A 12432-nucleotide genomic window follows, 5' to 3' on the forward strand; every position below is an offset into this window, starting at 1 on the left:
TCATTTCACTGATACCTTAAACTTTTAACTTGCGCTTTAGCATGCTCCAGGCAAACATTTCCTCTTTTGGGGTAACTGACATTTGACTCCCCCTTTGCTACTTTTTGTTTTGTTTTGTTCTGTTTTTAATGGAAGTAACATTGATTATAACATAAGTTTCAGGTGTGCCGCTAATAATCAACAAGTGTGTATACTACATTCAGTTCATTGATAAAAGTCGAATTCTATCCTTCACCATACTATTGCCCATTTGCTCTGATTTACCCACTCGCCTACCTCCTTCCCTTCTGGTCACTACTAATTGGTCTTACAGTCCAAAAGTTTGCTTATTTATTTTTAGTTCATCTGTTTATCTTCTCTCCGTACTACATATAAGTGAAATCATGTTTGTCTTTGTCTGGATTTTTTTCACTAAGACTAACACCCTCTCCGTCCATCCATGTTGTAAATGGCAGGATTTCAACTCTTTTGTAGCTAAATAGTATTCCATTGAGTGTATCCTTTTTGCTATTCCTTACCCCTTTCCACCCCAATCTTGCAAATTTTCCAGAAGCTCGACTTGATCTGCAGAAACCCCAGCATGAGTGTGTTAACTACCCCTCTGTGGAGGGATGCCATAGACAGCTGTCAGTATCCTAGGCTCTTCAGATTTGTTAACTAAATCTGAAGGTACCTTGTTCAAGCTATAGCACTTGCCCTAGGTCAGGGTTATCTGCTTCCATAGTGGCATTCATTCCAGGTGGCTAAGTCATGAAACTTTCTTGACTTCTGACCCCATGTAGACATCTCAAAACAGTTCTGCACTGACTCATTAGATAGATGTGTCCTTGAAATATAACGGATGAATAAATTCATGGTTCAAAATGTCCTTTCAGTCTTTAGGGATGAGGTTCCAACACCACAGTTAGTCTGCAGCTGGAGGGATATCCCAGAAATGGAAGACTTTTGTTTCCAGTTATTGCTGCAAATAAGATGTCCCTCATGCACCTTCCATCTAAGCCTGGGTAACCAGGGTCCTCCAAAAGGACTTTAGTATTTTTTCACTAATAAGTTTTTGTCGTAAGTCTGAAAATGTTTTCTTTTCTTGTACATGCAATCCTCTCTTTTGCTTTCTAAAGGCTTTAGATCTAAAATTAAATTCTAACTAATGTGAGACTTCTCAGATTAATTTTCACGCATATGAACACTTGACTAGTTTGTATTATATTTGCAAAGGTAATATTCTAATTTATGAAGTTATTGCTTTTATGATTTGGGGAAGGATTACAAACTCAATGCTAAAATTAGAAAGTTTTTTCCTCCATGATCTAAGGCCATATGACTACTTCTGAGTTAGTAGATCTTTCCCCTCTAGCCATACTTTTTGAGTCCTTACCTGTTCATTTTTATTTGAACTTTCTACTCTTCAATCACTTATTCTGTTCTTATTTGATTGTCAGGATAATCATAATGTTAGCTGGTCTGGCCCTTAACTATTATGAGAGAACTACCAGTCCTGAAAGATTCTTTAGCAGTCAAGTTCATAATTCATGGCAGAATTAAGAACCTAGAGAGGTAGTGTCGCTTTGTGGTTGACTATAGTCTCCGGCTCCAGGCTTCTTGAGATCAAACCCTGGTTCTGCCACTCACTGTGTGACTGAGCCAGTGACTTAACCTGTTAAATGGGCATAGGAAGAATACCAGCCTAATGGGGTCATTGTGAGGATTTAATGAGTCCATGCACCTTAAAGAATTTCTCATACACAGTGGATACTCAGTAAATATGGGGAGGTAGTAGTGGGCTGTGTCTGTATCCTTGTTTAGGATTCTTTGCAATACATCAGGGACAATGCAAAGCAGAGGGGGGAAGCTGTGATGTGTGGTCTTTGCTCTCCAGGGGCCCCAGACCCAGGTTGTGAGCATGGCAGAGGTCTGAGTGTGGATGAATCAAAGGCTGGGATGATGTATCTCCTTTCCCCTTAAAGTATGAAATGAGATTAGGCAGCACAGTAAAGGCTGACGGAGCAAAGGGTCTAAAGAGGGTCAGTAACAGTGTTTAGTTCCCATCAGCTCCTGTGAGCTCACATGCCACCGGGAAGGTCAAGAACAAGCAGCGGTTCCTTTAAAACCAGGGATGGGGCCAGAGGAGCTACTGCTGCTGCTCAGTTTGGGTCAGACCTTAGCTGGAGTGTCGAGTTCAGTTTGGGGCAGCTCATTTACAATCTGGAGCTCAGCCAGGAGTAGCTGATGGAGCAGAGCATAGTTCACCGAGCACGTCATAATGCATTCTCTCACAAACATCTGTGGAGCCCCTAAGGCAGACCACTATACCATGTGCCTTCGGGTGAGGCTGGTGGAGTGGGATGTAAATATGCTTTAGAAATAGTTTCTTCCCCCTAAAACCTAGAAAGTAAGTATGTGGATTCTATTCAGTTTAACAAACATCTATCATTGCCTGTTATGTTCAGGAATCTAGATAGGTGGTATGGCCTTTGTGGCCCGGTAGATAGAGCATCGGATTGAGTCAAGAGAGCTGAGTTCTGGGCCTCCCTGGTGGCTAGGGGTTAAATCTCAGCGCTATCACCACTGTGGCCTGAGTTGGATCCAGGTTAAGGAGTTAACCTACATATGGCTCAGCAGACCTCTCCTGTCTGCCCTGCCGCGCCCCTTAGCAGTGTGTTTCAGTCAATCCGCTTGTTCTGCTCTCCAATCTCTCTGGTGAATCCTCTCCCCCCCTCCCCACCTCTGGCCTACATCCCAGTACTTCTATGCAAAAATAATAATAAAAAGAGAGCTGGGTTCCAGCCTCATGCCCGCCAGCAACAAGCTATATTATGACAGATAACCGAGCCTCAGTTTTCTCACTTAAAAAATAGGAGTTCTGATACCTACTCACTAAAAATGCAGATGCAGGACTCCTAATCCACTGAGTTAGGATTTTCATAGGAGAAGTTTGGGAAGCATTTTGATCTACATAGCAGTTGGGAAACACACCCACAGGGCAGTTCTCCTTGGGTGGGCCTCAGACTGCCCCCAGCAGAATCTCCAAGGAATTTGTTTAACAGAAGCATTCCAAGGCTCATCCCAGGCTTCCTGAGAACCTACAGGGGCCTGGTAATCTGTATTTAAGATGAATTTGCACCCTCCAAATTTGAGGACCACTATAGATGATTTTTTTTGTGAGTGGATTAGATGTGATATATGTGAACACTTTGGTAGTTCACCTCTGAGGGTGACAACAACGAGGACTTTTGCTTTGAAAGGACATCAAGATAACTGCTTCTGAAAGTTCAAGTGTTCTGTCTTCATCATGATCTTTGGAACTGCACAGAAGAGTCCTACCTAATTGGTTTCAGGAAGAGTCATTTCTCACAGGATCCCAGAGAGGTTTATTGTAGCTAGGGAGTCACCTCATTAGCTGTAGTCACTCTGTGTGCCCAGAGTTTCCGAAGACTTGGAGACTCGAGGCTGTGGTTTGAAATGGCAGAGAGAGACTTGCCACCCCAAAGTCTTCTATGGGTCTCACTGCGATGTTTACCTCCCCAATAAGAGGCTTTAAATGAGCCAAGTTGCTGCCATTCTAGCTGGAGCAGCCTCTAGAGCAGAATTCCTACCAAGTCCTTTCCAGGGCCTCCTTTGTGTCTCCCCCATCCATACATGGCTAATTTCTGTGTGTGAATTAATTCCCATTCAATCATCTGTAGGTAAAGTAGTAGAGTTTTTTTTTTTAAAGATTTATTTATTTATGCATACAAGAACTGGGGTACAGGCCAGAGGTGTGGGGGATGAGAGGATTCACCAGAGACAAAGTAGAGAACAGAACAGGTGATCAACTGAAATACACTGCTGAGGGGAGCAGTGGGTGAGACAGGAGAGGTCTGTTGCGCCATGTACGTAGCTCCCTGGCTGGGGATCGAACTTGAGCAGCAGTGGCTGCGGATAGCTTCATAAGTTGCGTCTTAATCCCTTGTGCCACCAGGGAAGCCCCACAGAGTTAGTTTTGCTCAAGAGACATAACAATGTAGGGACCTGCTTTCTTCAGGAAAGGAAGGAGGGAAAATCTAAAAGATTTTCATTTTGAGGCTTCTTGGTTTAGCTATTATGTTTTCGTGAGAAAGAGGAAGTAAACAAAAGTGTGGCTCTAAAATTTGGTATTACAGATGCCTTAGTGAAGTCACAGAATCCCTCCCCTCAGCACATGGGCACACACACATTTCGGGAGAGGGGGGACATGAGCCTTATAAGGCTCCTCCATGCATTTCTAGGTTGCTGATCTCTGTTCTTTGGGGAGCTCTCGAGGTAAGGGCTGTTCTTCTGGGTGGAAGTGTCAGAGAAGCAGACTTGCATTGTGTCCAGAAACATCTCTTGACACTTCGACTGTTTAATAATGGGTCTCTTCCACTTGAGGTAATGAACTCCCCATCACAGGAAGCATTCAAGCAATTGCTGCATGACTTCTTTGTAGATGTTCCTTTTCATATTTGTCCATTTTCTCTCTCTCTCTCTCTCTCTCTCTCTCTCTCTCTCTCTCTCTCTCTCTCTCTTTCTCACACACACACACACACACAGAGCAAGAACTCCTGTGAGTGTTTAGGAGTAGAAATGTCAATTACAATTATAGCCACCTAAGAAACTATCTCTGTTGACGTGCCATGGCTTTGTGAAGGAAACAAGACACAGATGACCACAAAGCATGGTGACGGGTAAAGTAGGTGAGCATGTGGAAAGGACTAGGACCAGAGGAGAAGGCCAGAGGAGAGATGGGGTCAAGCTTGTAGAGCACTTCTGCATAGGGCCAGAGGTTGACCAGATGAACCCTTAAATCCTCTTCTAGCTTTGGTATCCTGTGCAGCAGTGGGGTCAAGAAGTGATTTGGGAAGGTCTTATCCCTGTCACTCCAAATGGATAGACAATCTATGTTAAAAATAAATAAATAAATAAAAAGAAACCCAATGTACTTGCAATGCGAACACAGCTTCAGGACAAGTCTCCCAGCTCCCCTCACTCCCTACCTTCCAACCTCTTGACCTGTCCTATATAGAAATTCTAGGGCCTCCCCTGGTGGTGCAGCCGTTGAGCGCTGGGCTGTGAGGCTGCCCGCAGCTTCTGCAGCGCTGGTTTGTTCCCCCGCAGGCGAGGGTCCCACACAAAAAAAAAAAAAAATCTAGAACTGCTACTAATCCTAAGGTTCTGTATTTTGCAAAGTTATCACATGTCTGAGCCCTTCCCAGAGATTGTTATTTCAATGGAACATCTTCAGCTTATATTTTTGGGGTGGAAAGGCAGGGATGGTCCGTGAGAATGTGCTGGTGAGAATAAGGGAGGGCCAGGAGGGAGTGCATGAACATGGGGTGACTATCCCCGAACCTAGAGCCATCTCCTCACTATTGTTCCAATAACTTTGAGGTCTGAAAGCATTTCCTTCCCTCTAGGTTTTCCTCATTTTCTTCGCCAGCTTCCACAGACAGTACAATCGCCCTCTCTCCCTCCCACCAAGGTCACCACTCAGCAGGCTTTGATAAATGTCATCTTTTTTTGAAAGTCGCCTTGGAAAAAGGCAATTTGACAGCAGTGAGGCAGAACAGGGAGCTGCATGCCAGCCGCCCTTTATCGACCAGAGCCCAACCCCAAGAACAAAACCATGGGGAGTCTAGTGCTGCCTGGGGCGCCTGGTGATACCCAGGCCACTGCTCCCTGGGGACCTGCGTGCTTTGCAGAAGCCTGCAGCGCCTGGGGCCTGGAGCAGGGTGTCCTCCTGCTCTCCTTTGCCCTAGCCCTTTGTCTTCTGTGACTTGTTTCCTGGCTGGTAACTAAAGGTCCCCAAGAACCCCCACAGCTCTGGGGGCGGGAGCCCTCTCCACTGTGCAAGCAGTGGGCTGCTGATTAGCGCAGGGAATAAATAACAGCAAGCTAATTATCTCCTGATTGCGGCTTGCCTCACTAACAAGGCCAGGCTGGAGTGGTGATGCGGCAGTTGATACTATTCCAAGCATGCTTCTGGGTTCAGGGAAATTTCCATGCCTTTCCAGTCTGGAGACACTTTCCTTTCCCTTAGCTCTGGGGTGCTAAGTGGAGATATTCCCACTCCTGCTTCACCTTGGAATTGACAGATTCACCCCAGACAGACTGCTTGTGTCAGACCCTAGTGGGTGATGGGAGCTGGCTTCTCCTAGAAGCAGGGAAAGGCTTTCAGGAAGGCTTGGAGGTTGGCCAAGGTCACAGAGAGATGGGTCCTCAGGGACCACAGTCTCCCGCAGGCACTTAGGATCCTAATTACATCTGCTAGTCTAACTGCTTGAACTAAGTGGTTCCCATCAGACCTGCAAGCAGAGGAGAGCTGAAAAGCCTGAATTCCAGTCCTACCCCAGCCACCTCTGTGACCTTGGACCTGCTCCTTCCTCACTCTGGTCCTCCATCCTCTCTCTATGAAATGAGGGTCAGGCACTTGCCTATGAAATGAAGGTTAGGCTAAGCTCTAAGATTTGTAAAATTGGACTTGGTGACTCAGTCGGAAATTTAGGCTGTGATGTCAGGCAAGCTCCCCATGTCCCTCTGTCCCCCACTCCAGCTTGAGTTTCCCTTCCCCCACATCTTTGCCTTCTTCCTCACTTCCCCCTCCCACTTTTCCTGGGTTCTCTGATGCTCTTGGCCTTGAAAACTTGTCTTGCGTGGAGGGGAAAGGCTGAGGAACATCTTCTCCAGGAAGACTGAAGATTCTAGCAGTCCAGGCTGTGCTAACTTGCTGGAGCAGTAGTTATCGGCCTGGTGGCCTCCTGTGTTCAGAGGAGGAAATCGACTTTCCACCCAGGCGCCCTTTCCTGACCCTGGACACCCCCTGTGAGCACCTCCACACCAACCACTGAGTCCACCCGTGGGCATCTGAAGGGTTGTCTCCCTTCACCCGGCAGAGTCACCTCTAAGGGGTGTCAGATGTCAGATGATAGATAAACCAGATGTTGTCATCTGATGATGATGAATGGATGAAGATGCAAGCCCCGGCATGGTGTGGGAAAGGGGAAGGGAGAGAAGGAGGGATTACTCATCTTTGGGCTAAGGAGGAAAATGGCACTGTTAGGATGGAAGACAAGGTTGCGGCCTCCTGCAGTCCTGAGTGCATGGGACCTGGTCTGACTGGCTGGGAAGAGCCCCCAGGTAGGGATCGGAAGGTCACAGTCAACATTATGCTTTATTATTTCTAAAGCTCGGGCAATGCATTTACTTTCTGCATGAGGGTGAACTAAGTGATGTGACTAACAATCCCCAAGTCCCGGTGGTTTACCAGAGCAGAAGTCGACACTTCACTGGTAGGTGAGTGATCACCTACCAGTTTAATGTAGATTTTCAGTAGATTTTCACCTTCCGTGAAATGTAGATTTTCACCTTCTGTGGGGGGCCAGGGCCCCAGCACTGTCCACCTGTGGCTCTGCTAACTGCCATCGGCTCACAGTCCTGTGGGACTGGCAGTGACAGCCATTACTTCTGCTCACATCCCACAGGCCAGAACTCTGTCATATGACCACACCTGATACAGGGGATACAGGGGAGGCTGGGAGAAGCAGTCAAGTTGTGCCTGAGGTCAAAGGAAGCGGTTTGGTAAAGGACAGATCCATCTGGGCAGGGCAGTACAGTACAGTACTGGGGGTGGGGGTTAGGGGGAACATTAGTGTGAATATAAAATAGGAAAACAGATTATGAAAAAGCTTTAAAAATGCAGATTGGGGCCTCCTTCGTGGTGCAGAGGTTAAAGACACAGCACTATCAAGCTATGGCCAGCCACTGCAGCATGAGTTCAATCCCTGGCCAGGGAGGTGACCCACATGGCACAGCAGACCTCTCCTGTCTGGCCCACTGCTCCCCTCAGCAGTGTATTTCAGTGGATCTGCCTGTTCTGCTCCCCACTCTGTCTCTGGTGAATCCTCTCACCCCCCAGCAACTCTGGCCTGTGCCCTGGTTCTTGTATGCATAATTAAATAAATCTTTAAAAATTAATACGAAGCTCACAAAGCCAAAGGAATAAAGACACTGAAAGGACAAGACAACTAAATGCCACATGTGATCCTGGACTGAGCCCTGGATCTATAAACAATGTTATCAGGAAAATCAGTGAAATTTAAGTGGGGTCTTCAGATTGGACGATAATTTGGGGACGTTGTACTGTATCTACCTGCGAGAATGTCCTTATTTCTAGGAAATACATTCTGAAGTGTTAAGAGCCAATGAGGCATTTTGTCTGTAACTCACTCTCCAAAGGATCAGGAATCACAGGTATACGTGCATGAAGGGGAGGAGAAAGAGGGAGGGCAGGGGGGCTCACAATGAGCAAGTGTGGTCAAAAGTCGAAACAAAATAAAACTAATGGAGGCATTCAGTGCAAGGAGTACAGGAGTTCATTACACCCTTCTTATAACATTTCTATAAATTTATTTATTTATTTTAAGATTTATTTATTTATTAATATAAGCACTGGGGTACAATCAGAGGCGCGGGAGGGTGAGAGAATTCACCAGAGCCAGAGCGGGGAGCAGAACAGGCAGACTGACCAAGGACACTGCTGTGCGGAGCAGCGGGTGGCAGGAGAGGTCTGCGCACCATGTGGGACCCTCCTCTGGCAGCCGGGGATTGAACCGGCACTGCAGAGGCTGCAGGCAGCTCGCAACCCAGTGCTCAACCGCTGCACCACCGGGGAGGCCCTTCTATAAATTTAAAATGATTTCAAAATAAAAAGTTAAGAAAGATCATAGAATGTGTAGCATTCAGAACATTTCAGGCAGGAGACACAGTTGGTGAGAGAGGGACATTAACAAGAGGAGAAAAGCAGTAAAGAGTTATAGAAAGTGGGGCTTCCCCAGTGGTGCAGCGGTTGAGCGCTGGGTTGTGAAGCTGCCCGCGGCATGACGGTTCGATCCCCGGCTGCTCTGGTGTGCAGACCTCTCCTGCCGCCCGCTGCTCCCCTCAGCAGTGTACTTCGGTCCCTTCTGCCTGCTCTGCTCCCCGCTCTGGCTCTGGTGAATTCTCTCACCCTCCCGCGCTTCTGACTGTACCCAGTGCATGTATAAACAAACAAACAAACAAACAAACAAATAAATAAAACATGCCTCTATTAAAAAAAAAAAACTTATAGAAAGTGAACAAGATTGGGGATAAAATGACCTAGATTGGGTCCCTATCTTGTCTCCCACCAGTTGGGTGATCTGGAAAAAGGGACTTCGCTTGAGTCACAAGTAATGTGTCTCAGAATAGTGGCACGTGGCTTCAATGAGAACATAGGTGCCAGTCCTTTGCAAGTCATAATTCATGTTTCCAAATATAAATCATCAGTAGTATCTTCTTCCTCCCAGAAAGCTACAACTAATGAATGCAAAACTGTCCCTTCCGTGCTGACATGCCTCAGTTCCTCATCAGTTACCATCACAACGTAGTTATTCTTAGAGAGATTACTCCCTTAATGAACTGAGAACTGAGGGGGCCGGGCACCCAGGGAGGGGGGACAGTTGGTGGCAGAGCCGGCGGGGATTGCTGTGGAGTAAGTATCCGTGTCCCTGGGTGGGTGCACGAGGGTGCTGGAAACCCCCACTTGGGCCACCTTCTCTGTGAGCAGAGAGGCCCTGGAGGCATGAATGGATGCTGTTAGGATTCAACATCTGTTAGTGGGGCCTCCCCCAGAAGGAAAGCCCTTTGCTTCTGTCACTTCTTGGGTACACAAAGTTCGGCTACAACCATTCTCTGGTGACTCGGGAAGCAGGGTCCTAACGCCACGCTGCAGGTGGCTGGCAGTGGTGGGTGACACAAATCTTCCTTTCTGTTTGTACGCTTTCCACAGTCTCTCTCCATTATGTGCCCACCTGAGCCCAGAGCTACAGCAACCTGGGAGGCAAATTTTGTTCTCTGCATCTTTTCAGGACCAGGACAATCAGACAGACTAGTCCCCAGTCCATAGGGTTGAAAGATGGCGCCAACGGGACGTGAAGTGGTGATGTTGGCAGTGGCCTTCTCACCGTGGACTCTCTGTGTCTTCTCAGAGTCCCTCTACCATAACAACCCCCACCCGATGCTGTGTTGGGGGTCCCTCTGTGTGGTCACCCCCTTCCCGTGCACACTGAGCTAGAACCCTAGCTTCTAATCTTCAGCTCATGTCTGTCACTCCCTGTTCAGGAGCCAAGAGAGAAGATGAGAGGGAAGCTCTCTTGCTATTGGCCCTGGGAAGATGGCCCCGGCTACACCTGGGTGCCCTCTCTGATGCCATCTCCTTAAGCCACCTATACATCTCTCACCTCAATGCCAGCAGAAAGAGCAATACTCAGTTTCTTTGAATTCATTCCATCCCTGAGAATCAGGCTGGAGGATGTTCTAGCAACGGCAAATTATTATTAGACTCCCTCTGCCTTGAGCACCTCTTGGATCCAGACAGATAGACAGGCACAGCAGAACCCACTGGTCTCTGCTTGATCCTTTTGTCTCCTAATGGAGAAAAAACCCCCCTGGAGAAGGGGCTACTTCTGGTAGCAGTGGTGTGGGCTGATGAGACTTCTCATGGGCCAGGCCCCTCCCTGAGAAAGAGGGTGCTCTCTGATGCCTTAGGGAGCAGTTTGTTGGGACATGCAGGGTGGATCAAGAGTGAGCCACCAGCCCTTGATCAGTGACTTCTGAAGCCCTGGGGCGGAAGAGAACCCACGCTGACCTCTCTGAGTGAGAAAGAAAGTTTCAAATTTGCCTCTGACCACCTGGGCGTCCTTGAGCAAACCCCTTCTCCTCACTGGGGCACAATTTCCACTTCTGTAACCAGGCAATAAAGTTGAAGGGTCCTTCTGCCCTCAGTGTGCTTCTAGCTACATCCAAGTGCTGGCTCCTCAGGGTTGGGGAGCCTTCTGTATGAAAGTCAGGCCTTCTGACGCCTGTGCTATGGTGGGAAGTTGGAGAGCAGCGGCCACTGTGTACAGCATGGCCTCTGTTCAGCAGGAAGAGGAGACTACCCAGGAACCCAGCAGCTGCACCCAACAGGACTTCCGGCAGTGGGTGCTGTTGCCCAAGGTTGTTCTGGGTGTGGGAGGGAACCCAGCCATCCTCATAACCACTAGAGACGTGTGCTCTGAGACCGCAGAGCCAGATTTAAACTCAATGTAGGGCCTCCCTGGTGGCGCAAGGGGTTAAGCACCGCACTATGAAGCAATCCGTAGTCTGCAGCATGAGTTCGATCCCTGGCTGGCCAGGGAGCTATCCACATGGCGCAGCAGACCTCTCCTGTCTCACCCACTGCTCCCCTCAGCAGTGTATTTCAGTTATTCCTCCTGTTCTGCTCCCCACTCTGTCTCTGGTGAATCCTCTCACCCCCTGCACCTCTGGCCTGTGCACCAGTTCTTGTATGCATAAATAAATAAAAATCTTTAAAAAAAAAACAACAACTCAATGTGGAACAAACAGGAGAGGAACAGGGAGAACCTGTAGCAGCCAGCCAGGCCCATGGAGCTTCAGGCACCTTGGAGCTTGCTCGCTCCCACTGAGAACTAGGAGTGTGGCTCAGGATATTTTGAAGGTCTCTCCCAGCCCTGATGCTTGCTAACTGCATAATTAAAAAGTAAGCTCATTAAGTAATGCTGAACTTCCCTCTGACAGCAGGTCTCCTGGGTCAGGCAGTATGCAGACGGCTTTCCTCCTACCTCCAGTGCGGCCCAGCTGACCTGCTGGAAGCTTCTTCGCCAGGGAGAAGGAGGAAGGGATGAGCACTACCACTTCTTGCCTCCTCCCACCACCCTCCATTCCCCAAGGGCCTGAGCATCCCCAGTCATCTCCCCACCCTGAAACTGAACCTGCTGGGCCCCGGGGGCACAGAGAGGTGGGCCCTGGGCCAGCAGAAACAGCTGCGCAAGGTGTCATCTTGCTGCAGGGGTGAAGAGGAGCTGGACTTTGAAGGCCTCCTCAGAGACCAACGTGGGTAACCCGAAACTCTTCCTCCCTTCTGATCCCGAGAGAGAAGACTCAGAGGCCCGGTGGGCCACGTTGGGGTCAGTCCAGAAGCTGCCAGGCTGGCTGTGCAAGCTGCAGTGGATGTGAACTCTGAGGGACCCAGCTCCGTGGCGGCACTGGAGAGCTGCACATCCCGAGTGCCAGCGGAGGCAGCCACTTGGCCGCTTCACCCACAGACAGACGGGGTATTGATCCTGCTCGCCTACCCCCTCCCTCTCTCCACTTCATGGCGCAGCTAATGGCCTGGAAAAAACTGGCCAGCTGTTCCCCAGCTGTGACATAATGAGCTCAGGGACGATCAATGCCCGTTCTGGTCTCTAATTAGGCCGGGGAGCTGGCTGGGGTGAGAGTGTGGCCTGTTGCCTGAGGGCACCACTTCCACTCCAGTCCCCAGCTGCTGTCTGCTGGCAGCCACCTGGGCCCACACATCTGCGCCCTGGAGGAGGGGGCAGGGCTCTTAAGTGACCCTGGGGGTCTTCTGACCCAGAGCTC

Source organism: Talpa europaea (genome assembly GCF_964194135.1).
Source record: "Talpa europaea genome assembly, chromosome: 9".
Taxonomy (NCBI): Eukaryota; Metazoa; Chordata; class Mammalia; order Eulipotyphla; family Talpidae; genus Talpa; species Talpa europaea.